This window comes from Calidris pugnax, unplaced genomic scaffold (assembly GCF_001431845.1).
Source record: "Calidris pugnax isolate Ruff unplaced genomic scaffold, ASM143184v1 scaffold3, whole genome shotgun sequence".
Classification (NCBI taxonomy): domain Eukaryota; kingdom Metazoa; phylum Chordata; class Aves; order Charadriiformes; family Scolopacidae; genus Calidris; species Calidris pugnax.
The window spans coordinates 957,830-975,755 of NW_015090799.1; the positions used below are offsets into that span (position 1 = coordinate 957,830).

Below are 17,926 nucleotides of genomic sequence, written 5' to 3' on the forward strand. Positions count from 1 at the left end.
AATGCAGTTTCTGCAGGAACGGTATGACTCTTGTAGCCTTTCCCATCTTTCCATTAAATAATAGAAATAAAATACCATTGCATTGCAATAGAATCAGAGCTCTTGCAGTTGAGGCTTTTATTGCTGCACTGATAGTACTTAGCATTCCCAAGGAGGTGAGAAAACCATCTGTAAATACATTTCAAAGATGCTTGGTTCTCCAAATGGAATTGCTAGGTACTCACTCCTTCTCAATTATATGAATGTGGATGACTAATATTGAAGGATATGGTATCTATTTGAAAGACTGCATAGCTGGTTATTCAGTGTAAAGAGAGATGGATCAAAATAGAGTTCTACTGAATAATCAGATGTTGAGGAGCTTGTATTTGTATGGATACATATCTAATGCATGTAAAGAAAAGGGGTCTTATATAAGATTTATACATACAGGGACATATCAAATAGGATGGACCTTTGGTCCATTTGTTACAAAGAAGTGTAATGACCCTTCTTGTAATAGATCCTGTGTTGTAAAGCTAAAAACTTAATGAAAAGGCTCTGTTTCAGAGTAATCAAATCACTTCGTTATTGCATCCTGTCAGTCAGTCCCTCTATTTCCCACTGGTTTTGCATAATAGATTTAAAGAGGGATTAAGGAAGAAAAGAGAACTGGTTATAGGTGTGTTTCCCCTTGTTTTCTGGAAGTGATGCTCTGTGCTGCATGTGCCTTTACTCCAGATGATTATGACAAACAAATCTCTTTCTTGGTAGGCTGCAGTTTGCAGTTTTCCCTCACTGTACTTTCCACAAACCCCATTGCATGTAGCACATGCCCCTGTTTCACCAGGCAATGAGCTGTGCTCTCTTTTAGCTATGGGGAACAGGCTCTGTGCAATAAGGGCTTTAAAAAAAAACCCAGAAGGTATGTGATTTTTAGATTTTTTTAGAGCCTTACCCTGCTTTTTAGAATTGAAGTATGTAACGAGACCATCAAAGCAGAGACATTGACTGGGTGTAAGCAGGGGGAAAATGTTCTGCCTGGAGATGAAACAACTTTCATGTTCTGGGGAATAAGACTGCACATCTGCTCCACTAGTGTTTCTGTGTATTCTGATGTGCAGAGCATGCAACGCTACTAAATTCTACCCTAAACCCAGTGGGAGGGTGGTCACCTGTATGCTGGGAAAGAAAAGATGTTACTGCTCTCCTGATACGGTGTCCAGATGTTATTAGTCATCTGTCCCTGTTGATCATCAACCCTACAGAAGTGAGACTGCCGTGGATTTTTTTGCATGTAGTATTATATACAGCAGACTAAAGCAAATGGTGGTTATTTCACATTTTAACAGATACACTGGAGAGGAAACCTCATGTTTCTTCCCCTTCCAAACTCCACCTAACTAGTTTTGTTGGTTTAGTAGAATTTTTTATTGCATTTCCATTCTGACCTCCTAATTACATTGCCTTATCTGCTATTTTTTCATTTTTGTTTGTACATCTTATACACAATATTGTATACAACATAACATGTTATCATGGGATCAGTTTTGGTTTCTAATTGCATTGCTATTCTTATGGCAAGAAGCAGGTTTCATGTGGACACAGGCTTTATCACCAGTTGGACCATGTGTGTTGGGTTTTTTTTTTCTTGGCTTTTTTTTTTTTTAACACGCAGGTAAAAGGAACTGTGAAAAGAATGTGTTTCATTTCAGTGGCCGTTCCGTTTTACTTGCATTTCATAGGCCTTCAGTCTCACTTAATATGGAAAATGCTTTCTTCTCTGTAGTGTTTGGGTTCTTGCAGGAGCTCCATCAACTATGCATTGTACATCTTGCTGAAATACGAAGGGAAGGCCTGCAAGGGTCTTGCAGTGACTGTATCATATGTAAAGTCTCTCAGCAGGAATATGGCTCCAATGAGATTCTCATGAGCTGAATTATCTACGTGTATTTTTAAGAATAAGTGGAAAACCAAAGAAAACCGAAATTTCTCTTTCACTTAGTTCCAGTTAACTGAGCAGCTTCCTTTTCTCACCGAAGTCAGCCAACCAGGCACTAAGCTTATCCAGCACATGTTTCTGTGTTTCCAAAGACCCAGGGTACTTTACAGATGAATTCCTCCTTCCTTCTGAAACAAGCTTAGTCTGACAACTGGTAAGTCAATCCTGGAGCTCTGCAGTGCCGTGCAAGCAAGGGGGAGGATGGGAGAGAGGAGATGTACCAGCAGTTCCAGGACTTGAACCAAAAGAACAAGCTCTGTGGGATGGCAGAACACGTCGTCGGTTTGATTGCTGACTCATCGTGTTGGTCTGCAATATTGCCTTACACTAATGTGATGACACCAGGGCTGGCTTGGAAATAAGGAGCCAAAAAAGAGTAGTTTATCAGTAAACCCACACTGCTTGCGGATGTGGACTTCTCTAATGATAAATGGTACCATTCCTGCAGGTAGAGTTAGTGTTCTTAAATCTCTTACTTTAAGAGAAGTAATAGTAACTAAAATGTACTGCTTTTAGCCACTTTAAAAAAAAAAAAAAAAGTTACAAATACATCCTTTCAGTTGACGATTTGAGTGCAGTAAATTACGGGGTTGTGGCTTTGAGTTTTTGTTGTGTTGGCTTTTTTTCCCCTCCCCACATTGCTCTCTTTCCTATTTCTTACCATTCTGTGTCAAAGGAGAAGGTTTAGGAATGAAGAAGACTCAGAACCCAAAATTCTAGTTCCTGGGCTGACAGACACACACATTAGATAAACTCAAAACTCTTAAGCGGCAGATTAAAACCAATTAATTTTCTGCTTTCAGTACTCCCAGCTGGAAGTGTGAAAATGAAGTTTGTTTGGGAAATTGTTGAATTTCTCAGCTTTTCAAAAGGGCAGTTACTCTGATCATATAGGGAAGAACACCTTTGTGGTGCTACCTGTTATTTGGCCTTCCACGGATTGAGGCAGCCAAGGACGCATCCTTTAGTAGTAAGAATTCCCTATGTTTTTGTGAAATTAATGCAAAAGATCGTGAGAAAACATGAGAAAATGTTGACTTAGACATTGTAGCTTTCAGGAGTGGTCCAAAAGAGGAGTGTTGAGAGCATGGTCTATATATGCAGGTATTTGCTTCTAGAGGCTGTTACTGTTCAGGTTGGTGAGATAAATGATGGTGACATTCTCTAAGTTGAGATTCCAATGGCCAAGTGCTCTGCTGGGTCTTCGACAGTTATTTCATATTGCTGAGGAGGAAACATAATGTTTCTGTGTTCTCAGAATCTGCAAAATGCTGCCGTGTAAGAGCTCCTGCTGCCAAACTTAGAGCGGTTACGTAAAGCAGAATCCCATTGATCCTGGAGGAGGGTGGTGGGCACAGATTTCTTCAGGAAACTGGAGACTCTCTTTCTCAGAACATACACTGCAGAGGCAGGATCGTAGCGAGGAATCTAGGTCGCTTCCCGGGTGTGTAATGAAGAAACTTTGTAGGGACAACCCAATTACTTTGTAACTCACCAAAGTTTCTTTACTGGCCTGGCCATGGATGGTAGGTATCCTGTTTGCCCTTCCTGCGTGGCACAGGCTACTGGAAACGTCAGTGTAAACCAAAAGCTTGCTTAAATGAGGCTCAGAACTACAAATATAAGGTGCTTTTATTGCTGTATTTTTTGACATAGCTTTAAGCTTGTTTAAGCAACCCGTGGCAGGGAGATCTTCCGTGAGGCCCATTATTCTAACCTCTTTGATAATTGAAGATGTTGTTTTGGTAGGTTAAATTTATGTCAAGTGCTCATGAAGACCAGCACGCACCTGCAATTAGAGACTGTCAGTTCCAGTCCTGTTGTTCATCCTGTTTACAAGAGCAAGAACAGGGTTATGTCCTTCTCTGTTTAGCTCCTCTGAAATAACTGAATTGGTGATACACACAAGTGAGGTGAGTAGCCAGGAACTTTTTTGCAAATATTTGATTAATTTGATATAACTCCCTGTGGGAGCAACAGAGTCCTCCCCTTTCTATTGTTTAGTCATAGGAGAAAATCTTAGCAGTGCAACGTGGAGCTATCGAGCAGTAGGCATCTTTTCCACATAATCTTGGCTTTCTTTTTTGAAATTTGTCTACTAGTATATGACCTTTACTGTCTTTTCTGGCGTCCCAGAAGGAAACTGGGAAATGGGAAAGAAAAGCAATGCTTCCTCACTACACATGTGGTGGCTCACCAGCTTAATAAACCGATAAGGACATCATTTTGATATTGTTGGGTAGAGCTAGGGATGGCACTTCTTTGTGTGATTTTTACTTCCTTCCCCTCTTACCGCTCATCAGTTAAACGTTGTTGAAAGCATCGTGCAGTTTCTAGTTGAAGGGACAAAGAGAAGTGGAATGTTCTGAGATTAGGCCTTTCCAAAGAGGCTCTCACACTGAAGCTGTGTTTGTTTCAACTTTTTTTTTATTATTATTATTATTATTTTTTTTTTTATTTATAGGCTTTTCTCTGGAGCTACTCACTGTATTAACTCTGCATTTTATGTAAACCTATAAATCCTGCATTTTATGTAAACCTATAAATCCTCACTATACCCTCAGTTATTTCAGGAAGAAAATGAGGCACTTTGAAACGAAATGATCTACCTACAGTTTACTTAAAGACAGCAGGAATAGCTGCCTTCTGGAAAGCAGAAGATTCAACAGTAAAAGCTGGAGAGAAAAGGGTGAAATGGGTGAACTCAAAGTTAGGAAGGAAAAATGGTGCAGAGATTACCCCAAAGACAAAAGTAGTTTCAAATTCTTGTAAGGGTACAAACGAGGATTGCATTGTACAGACTGCACGTGGAAGAAAATGATACTTTTGCATGCAGTGAAAGTGTATATAGCGGTTTGGGTGGGCAAAAACAGGTTGTAGAATTTTCTTTTAAGCATCTTAAGTGTGTGCTTCACAAATGCCACTTAGTCAGGTCCCAAATCTGCATTTTTATTTTAAACAAGGGTAGATAGAGCCAGGCTAATAACAGGAGTGGCATTATCAGAACTCCACAAGGGATTTGGATCTCTCCTGAAAAAGCTTTGAAAACTTAAGCCTTGGACTTTGATAGGTAATTTGAGCTACAGTTCCTTAAGCAAAGGAATATATATTGAGTAAGAATAAATACCAGGTAAGAACATATCTTCCTGGGAATACTGCCTCACCACAGACTCTTCAATTATTGTATTGCAATGGGGTTGTAAATATTAAAGTCATGTTCTTTATCTGTTCAACTATGTAATCATTCCTCTTGGGTGGAAGTGCAATCTAGTTCTGAAAAAAAAAAAACAAGATGAGATGAGAGACTTAGTTTTAGATCACATTTGGGCGAAAGGAGTGTGTGAGCTGAAGAAGGATGCAGGCCCAGGAAAAGAAGGTGCTTTGTATGGTTAGAAGTTTATATGGGGATGTGCTAAACTTGAGATTAGGTGGGACTGTTGGGGAGAATTATGAGAGCCGTGGGTTCACAGCAGTTAATATTAGGATCAGCTGGATTCAGGAGGTCTGAAGCAAACTGAGGCACGCAGAAGAGGTAATCTAATATGTAGGGTACACGAGAGCCCAAGTATCCAGAGATAACATTCAAATAAAATGATTGATGCGTTCAGAGTTTGTGTCATAACGGAAGTATGAAGTAATTTAACTGAATGGGTAGATATTTTAATTCAGTTCTGGAAAACGGAGTATTATGATGTCTGGAGTTCATGAGCTAGACCTTAGAATATTTGAGTGTGGCAATTCCTCTGTAATCACCCACTTGTCTTCCAGTGAAAAAAGTCAAAACTTTGTAAGCTTTGAAGGTTTTTTAGTGACTGAACAAAACCATGAATGGCTTTATATCACCAGCTCTAGAATATGCAAAGGAATTTGGCAAAGTTAATGGATGGCTGGATTAATTTAGCAAGGCAGTAAATACCATGCATTTTATTTCTCTGCTTCGTGTTTCATACCGTGCCTGGTCCACATGGGATTTTTGCCTCTGAAATTCGAGTGGATGCTGGCAGTGGTGTGGGTTGTTTGTAGCAGCGTTGCTCAGAGGCACCTCTTGTTTTTTTTGTGACCTGCAGCAGAGAATGTGTACCATTTACTGGAGAACAAAGAGGCCTCAGGGGAGCAAGGATTGCCCTAGTCCTTCTTGGCTCCGTCCTGCCCTGCAACAACCATGCAATTTAGCTGAGTAGTGAGGGAGAGACAGGATAGCCTGACTTGTTATCTTTCCTTTTCCTCCTTTGTCATTGATATTCAGGGCTGGCTGCAGTAACCCCCCGCCCTCTTTTTACAGAAGTCACAACCCTTTAGAACCACAAAAGAGCCCTTCAAACTGGGATTCCCCTGACAATCAGCTTTATAGTTTAAGCAGCTTTATGCAATACTGAAAACAGTGACAGTTGAGAGAGGTAACTAGGAGGCTTCTTATAAATACTTGGCTTGGGAATGTGTGCTTAAGGGTCTTAAGCTGCCTAAAAGAGTCTCTTAATCTGCCTTAATTCTTCTTATTATATTCTTTTTCTGAAGTAGGCGGAGATGCAAGATCTTTCATTACATTTAGATGAATAGAGAAGTTCCACACCTGTCTCCAGATATATTGACTTCATTCTCTAGTATGCAGGCTTGGGATACCCTTTCCTAATCCATGTGTTGTCAAAAATCAGGGATTGCTGCTTTAGATTTATCCTATCTTTAGAGAAATGCATCTCTGCGTTTCTACCTACATCTGAACTTTTTTCTTCTCAAGGGCAGTACTTGCTACCAGGCAAGTGGTGTTAATTATGCTGTTTTCCTGTATGGGAAGTGTCAGAATAGAAGTTTAGAAAGAGAGGGTGGAGTTTCCTTGACCCCATTAGTTCCTTCTTGTGAAGACTTGTGTGAAACTTTCCAAGAATATTAGCTTTAAGTCTATCTATGAAACATTTAATTTAACATATGGGATATGTATGTTCTACTAGACATGGTTACAGAATGTAGAAAGACAGGAGAAACTTAGAAAAAGGTCTGTCCAAAATGCTTACTTTGATGTAATGTCATTTCCCATTTGAAATCAAAGCTTTGCTGTGAATCACGAGCATTTCAATGATTATTCCATCTGGATCTCAGTGGAGGCTTTTGAGGTCTAGCAGTGCAGGAGCCTAACTTATTTCATCATAGAATGCTCCAGGTTGGAAGGGACCTTTAAGCTTCAACCATCAACCTAACTCTGCCAAAGCCATCACTAACACATGTCCCTCAGCGCCACGTCTGCCTGGTTTTTAAATACTTCCAGGGATGGTGACTCCACTGCGTCCCTGGGCAGCCCATTCCAATGGCTGAGAACCCTTTCAGTGTAAAAAATTTTTCTAATATCCATCCTAAACCTCCCCTGGTGCAACTTGAGGCCATTTCCTCTTGTCCTTTCTCCTGTGACTTGGGAGAAGAGACCGACCCCCCCTGGCTACCCCCTCCTTTCAGGGAGTTGGAGAGAGCCAGAAGGTCTCCCCTCAGCCTCCTTTTCTCCAGGCTGAACACCCCCAGCTCCCTCAGCCTCTCCTCACAAGACTTGTGCTCCAGACCCCTCACCAGCTCCGTTGCCCTTCTCTGGACCCGCTCCAGCCCCTCAATGTCTTTGTTGTAGTGAGGTGCCCAAAACTCGACACAGTCCTCAAGGTGAGGCCTCACCAGTGTCAGTACAGGGGGACCATCACTTCCCTAGTCAGGATGCTGCTGGCCTTATTGGCCACCTGGGCACACTGCTGGCTCGTGTTCAGCTGGCTGTTGACAAACTTCCCCAAGTACTTTTCCTCAGGGCAGCTCCAGCCACTCTTCCCCAGGCCTGGAGTGTACATGGGGTTGTTGTGACCCAAGTGCAGGACCTGGCGCTTGGCCTTATTCAAGCTCACACCATTGGCCTCGACCCATCAATCCAGCCTGTCCAGATCTCTCTGCAGAGCCTTCCTACCTTGAGCTGCTCAACACTCCCACCCAACTTGGTGTCATCTGCAAACTTACTGCCGGTGCCCTTGATTCCCTCGTCCACATCATTGATAAAGATATTACAGAGAATCGGCTCCAATACCGAGCCTTGGGGAACACCACTGTGACTGGCCACCAACTGGTTTGAACTCCATTCACCACTACTCTTGGGACCTGACCTCTGGCTGGTTTTCCACCCAGGGAAGAGTGTTCCTTTTCAAGCCATGGGCAGCAGGTTTCTGCAGGAGAATGCTGTGGGAGACAGTGTCAAATAGTTTGAACTCCCACTACTCTTGGGACCTGACCTCTGGCTGGTTTTCCACCCAGGGAAGAGTGTTCCTTTTCAAGCCATGGGCAGCAGGTTTCTGCAGGAGAATGCTGTGGGAGACAGTGTCAAATGCCTTACTACATCATCTCTTATCTCTCTGTGACATAAACCTGCCTCCTTGTCTCTGAAGTCTTTCTGGTGTTGTCAGCAGGAAATATGTTTCCCCACCACCACCCTTCTCTTTATGCTTTTATGCTTTTGGATATGGGGAGGGAAACTTGAGGAGCAAAGTGATGATCTTGAGGGTGCAGAGGAAGTAGAAATGGATAAAGCTACTGCTCTGATATTCATAAACATTTACTTTGCCAGTGGAAGTGAGTTTTGTGTTACATTGAGGGAGGAGAAAGTGCATTTTGGATAGTCATTTTTCTGAATCTATGAGCATTTGAGAAAATACCACACATTTCTAAATGTAATATAAGTAATTATTTCCAAAGTTATTTTGTCCAGGTTAAGTGTCTGTTGTACAATAAGAGTGCTGTCTTTTTTTTTTTTTTTTTTTATATTACAGTTATTTTGTCCAGGTTAAGTGACTGTTGTACAATAAGAGTGCTGTCTTCTTTTTTTTTTTTTTTTTTTTTAATATCTGAAAACCATGCCTGAGCTTTTAACACTTAAATTCTTTTCCTTCTGAATGTTGCTGATAGTGGTCTCGTTGGTTCTTTCCATATTGTTTAACTGTAATTGGTGTTACTAGAAGGCTGCTTTCATGATCTTGTCCAGGCCCTCAGGCGATGGAAATGAGTAGGTAGTTCCGATAAGGATGTCAGTTTATGAGAATAAGCATTTGGCCTCCAGTTGTTGTTCTACAAATTATTGTCTAAATAGTACTTTTCAAATGTAGGTGCATTTCTGCAATCACTTCAGGCGAAGGCATGTTTAATTATTTAAGCCTAGCGGTAAGCACTACAAGAAGCAACGGAGGAAAGGTCACTGGAGGATGTTTTCCACAAAAACTGATGTTGCATTTGATTTTAGTAGGAGAACACAGACACTGGAAAACATTAAGAATTTAAGGTTACACAGGCTTTACACCATTGTTAGTAATGGGACTGGAAATTGCCCTCTGTTAGTGTAATACTCTGTTTGAATTTTTAATATTGCAAAGGAAGGAAAATGCTTTAAATTGTTTCAGTTTCTAAAACAAATGATAGATATGCTCCTACTTTTTATGGAAACTATCGCGTTGGGAGGTAACACCTCTTAAAAAGCTAATAGAGTTGAAAAAAATCAAAAAGCTATCATAGCTAAACTAAAAATGTCTTGGGCAAGACTATTAGTTTAAAACTATAGGATTTGGGATTTTTTTTTAATACCGTAGCTTAAGATCTGCTACTTGAGCTCTAATGTTTTCATTATTTTCTTTTTTTTTTTTTTTTTTTCTGGTGCAGTTCTTATTTTTCTGACTTAAGGTTCATCTTGAGGAGTTGATGTGTGGGTGATAGCTAATGGATCTAATGTTTTTTTTTCCGCTTGTTTTTGCCCCAAATTGGGAATCATTGTCGAATTCTATTGTTTATGTAGATTTTGCCTCCCAACAAAAGAAAACAATATACCTAATCGATATTCTCCTTGCCCTACTCATCAGACGTACTTACCCCCAGTGGAACAGGCAATATGGACTGCCTTTAAATCTCAGGTAGCGCCCAGGCCCTTGTGGAGGGAGCAGAGTCTTTCTGTGCCTGTTATTAGGAAAGAATTTTTCACCGAAAGAGTGATGGGGCATTGGAACAGGCTGCCCAGGGAGGGGGTGGAGTCCCCATCCCTGGCTGTGTTTAAGGGCCGTTTAGATGCAGTGCTGAGGGACATGGTGTAGGGGAGGACTTTGTAGAGTAGGGGAGATGGTTGGACTCAATGATCCCAAGGGTCTCTTCCAACCTAGATGATTCTATGATTTTATGATTCAGTTCAGGTGGCTGTTGTTAGAACAGCCTTGGATTTGATCCACTGTAACCATATGCAGATACTCTGTGAACTTACTTGCTTCTGCTTTCTCTATGACCTGTTTTCCTGTAGGGTAAAGAATGTATAGTTTTATATACTGCACAGACTGCTCAAACTGTTATAGAGCTATAGCATTAAGCTGGTAAATTGTTCCCCCAGTGCGTGGCTGCTACCCCTCAGGACAGAAATGAGAAGCTTTGCTGTCACCCCCTTGTGTACTCCTGACGCTTGTGTTCTTTCTGATTAACTAGCTTTCTCTGTATTACAGTAACAAATATTTTTAATGGCATTTCATTATACATACAATGCCCCGAGTTTCATAAGACAAAGAAATGCTTTTAGTTGCTTGGGCTTTCAATCTCTACTCGCTGGCATTTGGCAAGAAGTAATCATTTTTTTGAATTTATTGTTGAATGGCTCTTAAAATTCAGTCATTTCATGAAACAAAGCAATACCTCCCTACTGAGATCATACTATTTAACTTGGCAGAACTGGAACAAAATAGGTTGCATAATCAATGCAATGCAGTAAGGGTCAAAGCTGTGGTTCAGGTATGTGATCTTTTACTACCTGTGACTTTTAGAGCCAAAATTATTCTCTTAAGCTGCTCCTCCAGAGGCAGGAATAGGGATCAGAACGCTAGTGTTGCCTTGCTTCTGCCTTCTGCGTTACCTCCAGTGGTCAAATAGGCTCAAAGCTATACTGCAGTAGTACAGAACAGAGATGATGGAGAAATGGATCCCCTTGGAGATGCCCATATCTGATTGACCTGCACTTGAGCTCTGGCTAGAAATGGTGCATCCCCAGCAGTGTGGCCAGAAGGGCAAGAGAGGTGATTCTATCCCTCTGCTCCCACTTGGAGCACTGTGTCCAGCTCTGGAGTCCTCAGCACAGGAAGGACATGGACCTGTTGGAGCGGGTCCAGAGGAAGCCATGGAGAAGTTCTGAGGGCTGGAGGCCCTCTGCTGTGAGGGCAGACTGAGAGAGTTGGGGGGGTTCAGCCTGGAGAAGAGAAGGCTCCAGGGAGACCTTAGAGCCCCTTCCAGTCCCTCTCCAGGAGAGATGGGGAGGGACTCTGGATCAGGGAGGGGAGCCATAGGACGAGGGGGAATGGTTTGAAACTGAAAGAGGGGAGATTGAGATGAGATATTAGGAAGGAATTCTTTGCTGTGAGGGTGGTGAGAGCCTGGCCCAGGTTGCCCAGAGAAGCTGTGGCTGCCCCATCCCTGGAGGGGTTCAAGGCCAGGCTGGATGGGGCTTGGAGCAACCTGGTGTGGTGGGAGGTGTCCCTGCCCAGGGCAGGGGGTGGGGACTGGATGATCTTTAAGGTCCTTTCCAACTCTAACCATTCTATGAGCTGCCATTCATGTTGGATGAGAGGGCAAAAGCAAGTCACCATGTCAAGACAGTGGGCAGCCTTCATGTCATTTTTGGGTGGAAGGAGGAACTAGACTATTGGAAAGGTTAGTTCTGGTTTTGTTTCTAAACACTGTCATTGTTAATTAATTCTTTTTCTTGGCTTGCTTGCTTGCCCTGTGCTGGTAAGGATGGAGATGAAGCATGCAAGCAACTTCTGACTCATTCTCTTGCACACCAGCTAGTCCAAGAATAATTGGAGGAACATTAAGGGAGAGTTGAGTCATTCAATCAGCCATGAAGTTCTGACTGGCTGTACTGGAGGTGATGTCTGGCTTCGCATGGTTTTGCATAGCCCCTGGTCCGCAGTGGGTGTGAAGTTCCAGCCACGGTCTGTGCTGTAGCCTGTGTTCTATGAATCATAGAATTGCCCAGGCCAGAAGGGACCTCCAAGGGTCATCTAGTCCGACCTCCCCGCAGTCAGCAGGGACACCCCCAACTAGACCAGGTTGCCCAGGGCCTCGTCGAGCCTCTCCTTGAATATCTCCAGAGAAGGGGCCTCAACCACCTCCCTGGGCAACCTGTTCCAGTGCTCCACCACCCTCACAGTAAAGAACCCCCTCCTCATCTCCAGTCTAAATCTGTTCCCCTCCAGCTTGAAGCCATTGCCCCTCGTCCTGTCACTGCAGGCCTTTCTAAACAGGTTCTCCCCAGCCTTCCTGTAGGCCCCTTCAGGTACTGGAAGGCTGCTATTAGGTCTCCCCGGAGCCTCCTCTTCTCCAGGCTGAACAACCCCAGCTCCCTCAGCCTGTCCTCGTAGCAGAGGTGCTCCATCCCCATGATCATCCTTGTGGCCCTCCTCTGGACCCTCTCCATCAGGTCCATGTCCTTCTTGTATTGAGGGCTGCATGGAAATCAATCCAGTCACAGAAGAATTACATGCCTATAAATTTTTAATATAATAAGTAATAAATAATAAAGTTACTTATTATTTTGGCATGCCAAGATACATAAGATTTTTATATAGGTGGATTATAAAGTAACTAAATCTGAATTTTTATAGCTGTTACATTGCTGTATCATAACCATACATGTATATCTCTGTAAAGAGAAAGACTGTTATAGATCCTTTTGGATGACATCCCATCCCTCTGGTGTATGGACACCACCACACAGCTTGGTATCGTCCGTAAACTTGCTGATGGTGCCTTTAATCTCCCTGTCTATATCATTGATAAAAATGTTAAACAGCACCGGCCCCAGCACGGACCCTTGAGGTCCATCACGTTACAAATCAGGCTCTGTGATTGCAAGGTTGATTGTGTTTCCCTCAAGGATAGAAACAACAAAAGCAGAACTATGGGATCAGCTGGAATAGCAGAGATGAATATTACAGAACCCCACACAGGTGTTGGGCTGCTGTAGTTGCTCTGTAGCTGCGTAGGGAAACTGGAGGAGTGATGCCACTCTCAAAGGACACTGAGGGGTAAAAATTCAGGACAGTCAGACCTCGCAGCAGCTTTGGGGCTCGGAGACCCTGCAGCACTCCAGCCAGCTGGTCCCAGCACAGGATCCACTTGCAGTGCTTGGTAAAATAACCCCTGTAGTGAGACGGTAAGGCTATGGTGCATGAATCTATAGTCGCAGATTTAGAGGAACCTCTGCCCCCTGAAGAAGTTCCATATGGCATTTAATGGATGTGAAGATTATAGGCTTCCAGTGAAAAGTAGTAGGACCTACATGCTGATCACTCTTAAATTTATGGAATGTAATAAAACATTAATATAGCACTTTCCTGCAGGACTTGTTGAACTATCCCATAGCATTTAATGTTGGGATGTAATATTCTATTGAACTTGAGGGGAGGATCCTAAAATTGAAAACTAGGATTAAAAAGTAGATTTACACCCTCCCCCTTACCCTTCAGCGTCTATTCCTACAGAGTAAATACATTTATATTTAGGACTTTACCTAGAGCCAAAGTACAGAAGAGTAGCATTACTTTATACCCCAGCACTTCTGCTGTGATACAGAGGATACATTTAAAACATGAAATGAACTTCTCGTTAGAATTACTTCTATATTTAAGGCTTCATCTGCATTAGATAAAAGGAGCATGACAACAGTATAATCAGGAGAGGTTGTTTATGAGGGTGTGAAATGGGGAAAGAAAGGTGAAAGATGGTGGCTTTGACTTCAGTTTTTGGAAATTAGTGCATTAAGAACTTCCAACATGGTAAGGAGGTGAGAAAACTGGAGGGGGTTAAAGTTTTCAGTTCTCAAACATGAGAGACAGAAGTGAAACAGAGTGCATACATTCAGTGGTGTGTATATTTAATCTTCCTCTAGAAAGTTTTTAAATTAAAAAAAAAAAAAAGTATATTTCCAAATCAGAATAAGACAAAGAAGTACTGAATCCTTCAAGGTAGCCCTTTTACCACCCTCCACAGAAATCTACCTGCAGTTTAAATAGTGCAATTGGTAACCCTTTGGTCTCGTTTTGTCGCTCCGGCACTGTCAGAACAAGGTTGTGTCTGTATCAAAATACCTCTGGCTTCTTTGCTTTATGAAATAACTTGAGCTACGCTCTTGTCTCTGCTTTCTTCATTGTTCTCTCAACCCTGAATGACGCTAACTTTGCCAGGCATTGGTCAGGGAGTAGCACAATATTTATTTAAAAAAGCATTTCTGTTCTCCTGTCTCCAGCTAGAGATAATGTGTGCTTGTGTGTGCACATACACACACTCATCTCTTTCTTCAGAAGGTTCAAGTGCTTCTGTCATACTCACTTCTGCTACAGCAGAGGAGCAGAGGCAGATTTTCTGTTCAAAACATTAAAACTTCTCGTATTTCTGAGGTCAATCAGCTAGGAGATGATTATTATTTCTTTTTAGATAACCTTTTCCTTTTTCCCTTTCCTGCAGGCTCTGGGAAGAAGGTCAAGTTTAACTAAAGAGCTGGAACTGGTGGTTCCCCTTCCCTCTGCCTTGTCTCCAAAAAGTAGTTGCAGGTTGTGCCTAGGGTAGCCCATTGCCTCCTCTCCCATAGGAGCAGATCTGAGTGGGGTTTCCTCTGGCCAGTCTTTTTGAAAGATTGTAGCTGGAGCTGAGCATTATAAAACAGCATTTTAGTTGAGCCCTATCTCTACTTTAAATCCTTCAAGCTTGTCCCTTTGTTTTGTTTTTCTGGACTCCTTACTGAGTTTTACCGTGATTGAGAGCAGACAGTTTAAAAATCAGGTTTTATTGGTGACCTGGACAGGCTGGAGAGCTGGGCAGAGAGGAACCTGATGAACTTCAACAAAGGCAAGTGTAGGGTGCTGCACCTGGGGAGGAATAACCCCCTGCACCAGGACAGGTTGGGGGTGACCTGCTGGAGAGCAGCTCTGAGGAGAAAAACCTGCAATTCCTGGTGGACAACAGGATGCCCATGAGCCAGCAATGGGCCCTTGTGGCCAAGAAGGCCAATGGCATCCTGGGGTGCACTAAGAAGAATGTGACCAGCAGGTGGAGGGAGGTCATCCTGCCCCTCTGCTCTGCCCTGGGGAGGCCCCATCTGGAGCCCTGGGTCCAGTTCTGGGCTCCCCAGTTCCAGAAGGACAGGGAACTGCTGGAGAGGGGACAGCAGAGGGCTACAGAGATGATGAGGGGCCTGGAGCACCTCTATTATGAGGAGAGGCTGAGGAACTTGGGCCTTTTTAGTCTGGAGAAGAGAAGGCTGAGGGGGGATCTGATCAACACCTATAAATACTTCAAGGGTGGGTGTCAGGAGGATGGGGCTGGTCTTTTTTCAGTGGTGTCCAGGGACAGGACAAGAGGGAACGGGCACAAACTTGAACATAAGAAGTTCCATCTAAACATGAGGAGGAACTTCTTTGCTGTGAGGGTGGCAGAGCCCTGGCAGAGGCTGCCCAGGGAGGTGGTGGAGTCTCCTTCTCTGGAGACATTCCAACCCCACCTGGAGACGTTCCTGTGGGACCTGCTCTGGGTGGCCCTGCTCTGGCAGGGGGTGGGACTGGATGATCTCCAGATCTGGTAAGTGCCCAGATCTTCCGTAGCTCAGAAAGAAGTGTGATTTCCATATTCCCTGTATCCCGGTGCAGCATAAAACCTTGGGACGCCGGTTGGCCCTGATTTCTCTCCCCCCCCGAATGGCCACTGGAGAGGGAAGGGGGTGGGTGAGAAGCCCCCGAGGCGGGGGTTGGGGGGTGCCTCCGGTGCCGTGCTCGCCGCCGGGCACTAGGGGGTGCTGTGGGGCCGCGGTGGGGCTGCGCTCCTCGCCCGGCGCTTCCCGCAGCCGCGCAGCGCTGGGGCTCCTGCGCGGACGGACCCGCCCGGCCCTGCCTCGCTTCACCGCCCTGAGCCTAAGAGAGGTGGTTCTAACCACTAATTACTTCATTAGCTGCGCGTATTTGGCCTGGCTTAATGTGCTTACAGACAAGTAGATCGAGCTAATAAAAATCAGGTAAAATGCATTCGTTACCTTTCCCACTTCCCCTCCTCCCCTTTTCTCGTAACAATAACTTCTCTAATACCTAAATTTAATTCCGTTGTTACCCACTTTTTACCTAAAAAAAAGCTAGCTAACGTTTGAATGAAATACTCCGTTAGGAAGAGATGTTGATGAAAGTATCTTGACTTTGCTGTATCAGTCTACTGAGTAGGGAAGGAATTGAACATCAGAACAATAATCTAGGTTTATTTCAGACACAGGTCGCTCAAAAAAAGGGGGCCTTAATCTTTAGAGAACGAGTCAGGAGGCTTCTATTTGCAGTGTATTAATCTTGGGATCACTTTCTCTGCTCCACCGCAGGGTGGGGTTTTTTTTGGCAAGGATGGATTTGGTTGGTGCGGAGTATCGGAAAATAAATGGTACTTTAGATTTACAAAGTGCTTTTCAAATCGGTATCTTGTTTAGATTCTAGATGCACAATGAATATTTCACCTCGAGGGAGAGCCTGACTCCCTGGCTGCTTATGCTAGAGTAGCTATTGGGGTTATTCATAGGAAGCAGAGCAAAATCCCATTGAGAGGAATACAAGTCTAGTGTCGTGATTCATATAGACTTTGTTGTGTATAATTGCATTACTTCTACCCACGTCATGTTTTAAGGTGGTTCTTAAGTCATGAGGTCTTAAAATTGGAAGACCCGAAATCTTCGTTCTATCCTAAATGAAAACTCTTCGCTGAAGGGCTACAGTACAGGGCTAAACTTCGTGTGGATTCCACAGCTGTAAAATATTGAAATTGTCTTTAATTCCCTCAATTTAAAACTGGCCCAAATAGAAGTTAGCAATAAAACTGAAACCTGAGTCTCTATCAGGAATCCGTTGGTGTATAGTATCTGATGATTTGGAAAGCAGTGACGTATCTGTAGTGTACCTCACTAGTGGTATAGCAGAGTATGTGAGTGAATTTGAATGACTGCTATCTTCATTTAAGCGTTAATCAACCTGACTCTTGAGGTATGATATCTTATTATTCTTGCCTGCCATGTAGAACTACTCTTGCAGTTTGAAATTCAATGGCTTGATTTAGAGACGGACTTACGGATTTCCTAAGTTGTTAATAGCTATGAACCCAGCAGTATGGAGAAAAAACCCCACTATTCTACCTATTTTACTATAAGCATGTTTAAATTTTAGACTCAACCTGGAAATACAATGTCTTCTTGTTCTTGTCCCCCATTTAAAAAAAATAATAATCTCTATCTGTAAACCAGAAGCGTCTGTGAATTTTTGTAAGCTTAGGAGAAAGAAAATAGTCCTTGAACTCTCTCAGGACTATCTTGAAAAGCCCTATGGAAATGGAACTATTTTTTTTTCTGGATTTCTTTTAAACTATCAAAATATCTTGGAGAATCACCAGCCTTCGCTTTCCTGAAAACACATTACTCCTTGGGGCAGCTGCTTAAATGGCAGCTGATATATGATGTATGTGGCTTTATATGAAAGGCCATGGCACAAATCAAAACCATAGGTATGGAGGGCTGTAATTCATATGTTACTGGTAATGAGATGCATTAACACAATGGAATTGATCCTAATTCTAATGTACAGATGGGAAAGGGGGAAGATGGGTGCTCGCTGTAAGGCATGCTAGACATTTATCTTTTGAAAGCACTTTATAACCATTTAAAAATGCTTCTTTCAGCATCCTCCTGAGAAAATTAGTAAATTTTCACTTTCCAGACAGAAAATGGTATTGAGGTTGGCAGTTCTGGTGTGTTTACATTGGGGTAGCACTTTAAGAACTCCTTGCTACTAAGCTAATGCTCACCCATTTGGTATCTTTTAATGAGGGTAAGCATCTTGGACATATGCAGCATTCTGTGAGCTAGAAGTCTATTGTAACACTGAGTATTTCTATTAA

At 43.0% G+C, this 17,926-nt stretch overlaps 1 long non-coding RNA gene across 1 annotated transcript in view; it reads left to right on the top strand.

Annotated features, from left to right (window-relative positions):
* LOC106885182 overlaps window positions 1-17,926 on the top strand; it is a 393,401-nt gene that overhangs the window by 1,114 nt on the left and 374,361 nt on the right. The gene's annotated exons all lie outside the window — the stretch shown is intronic.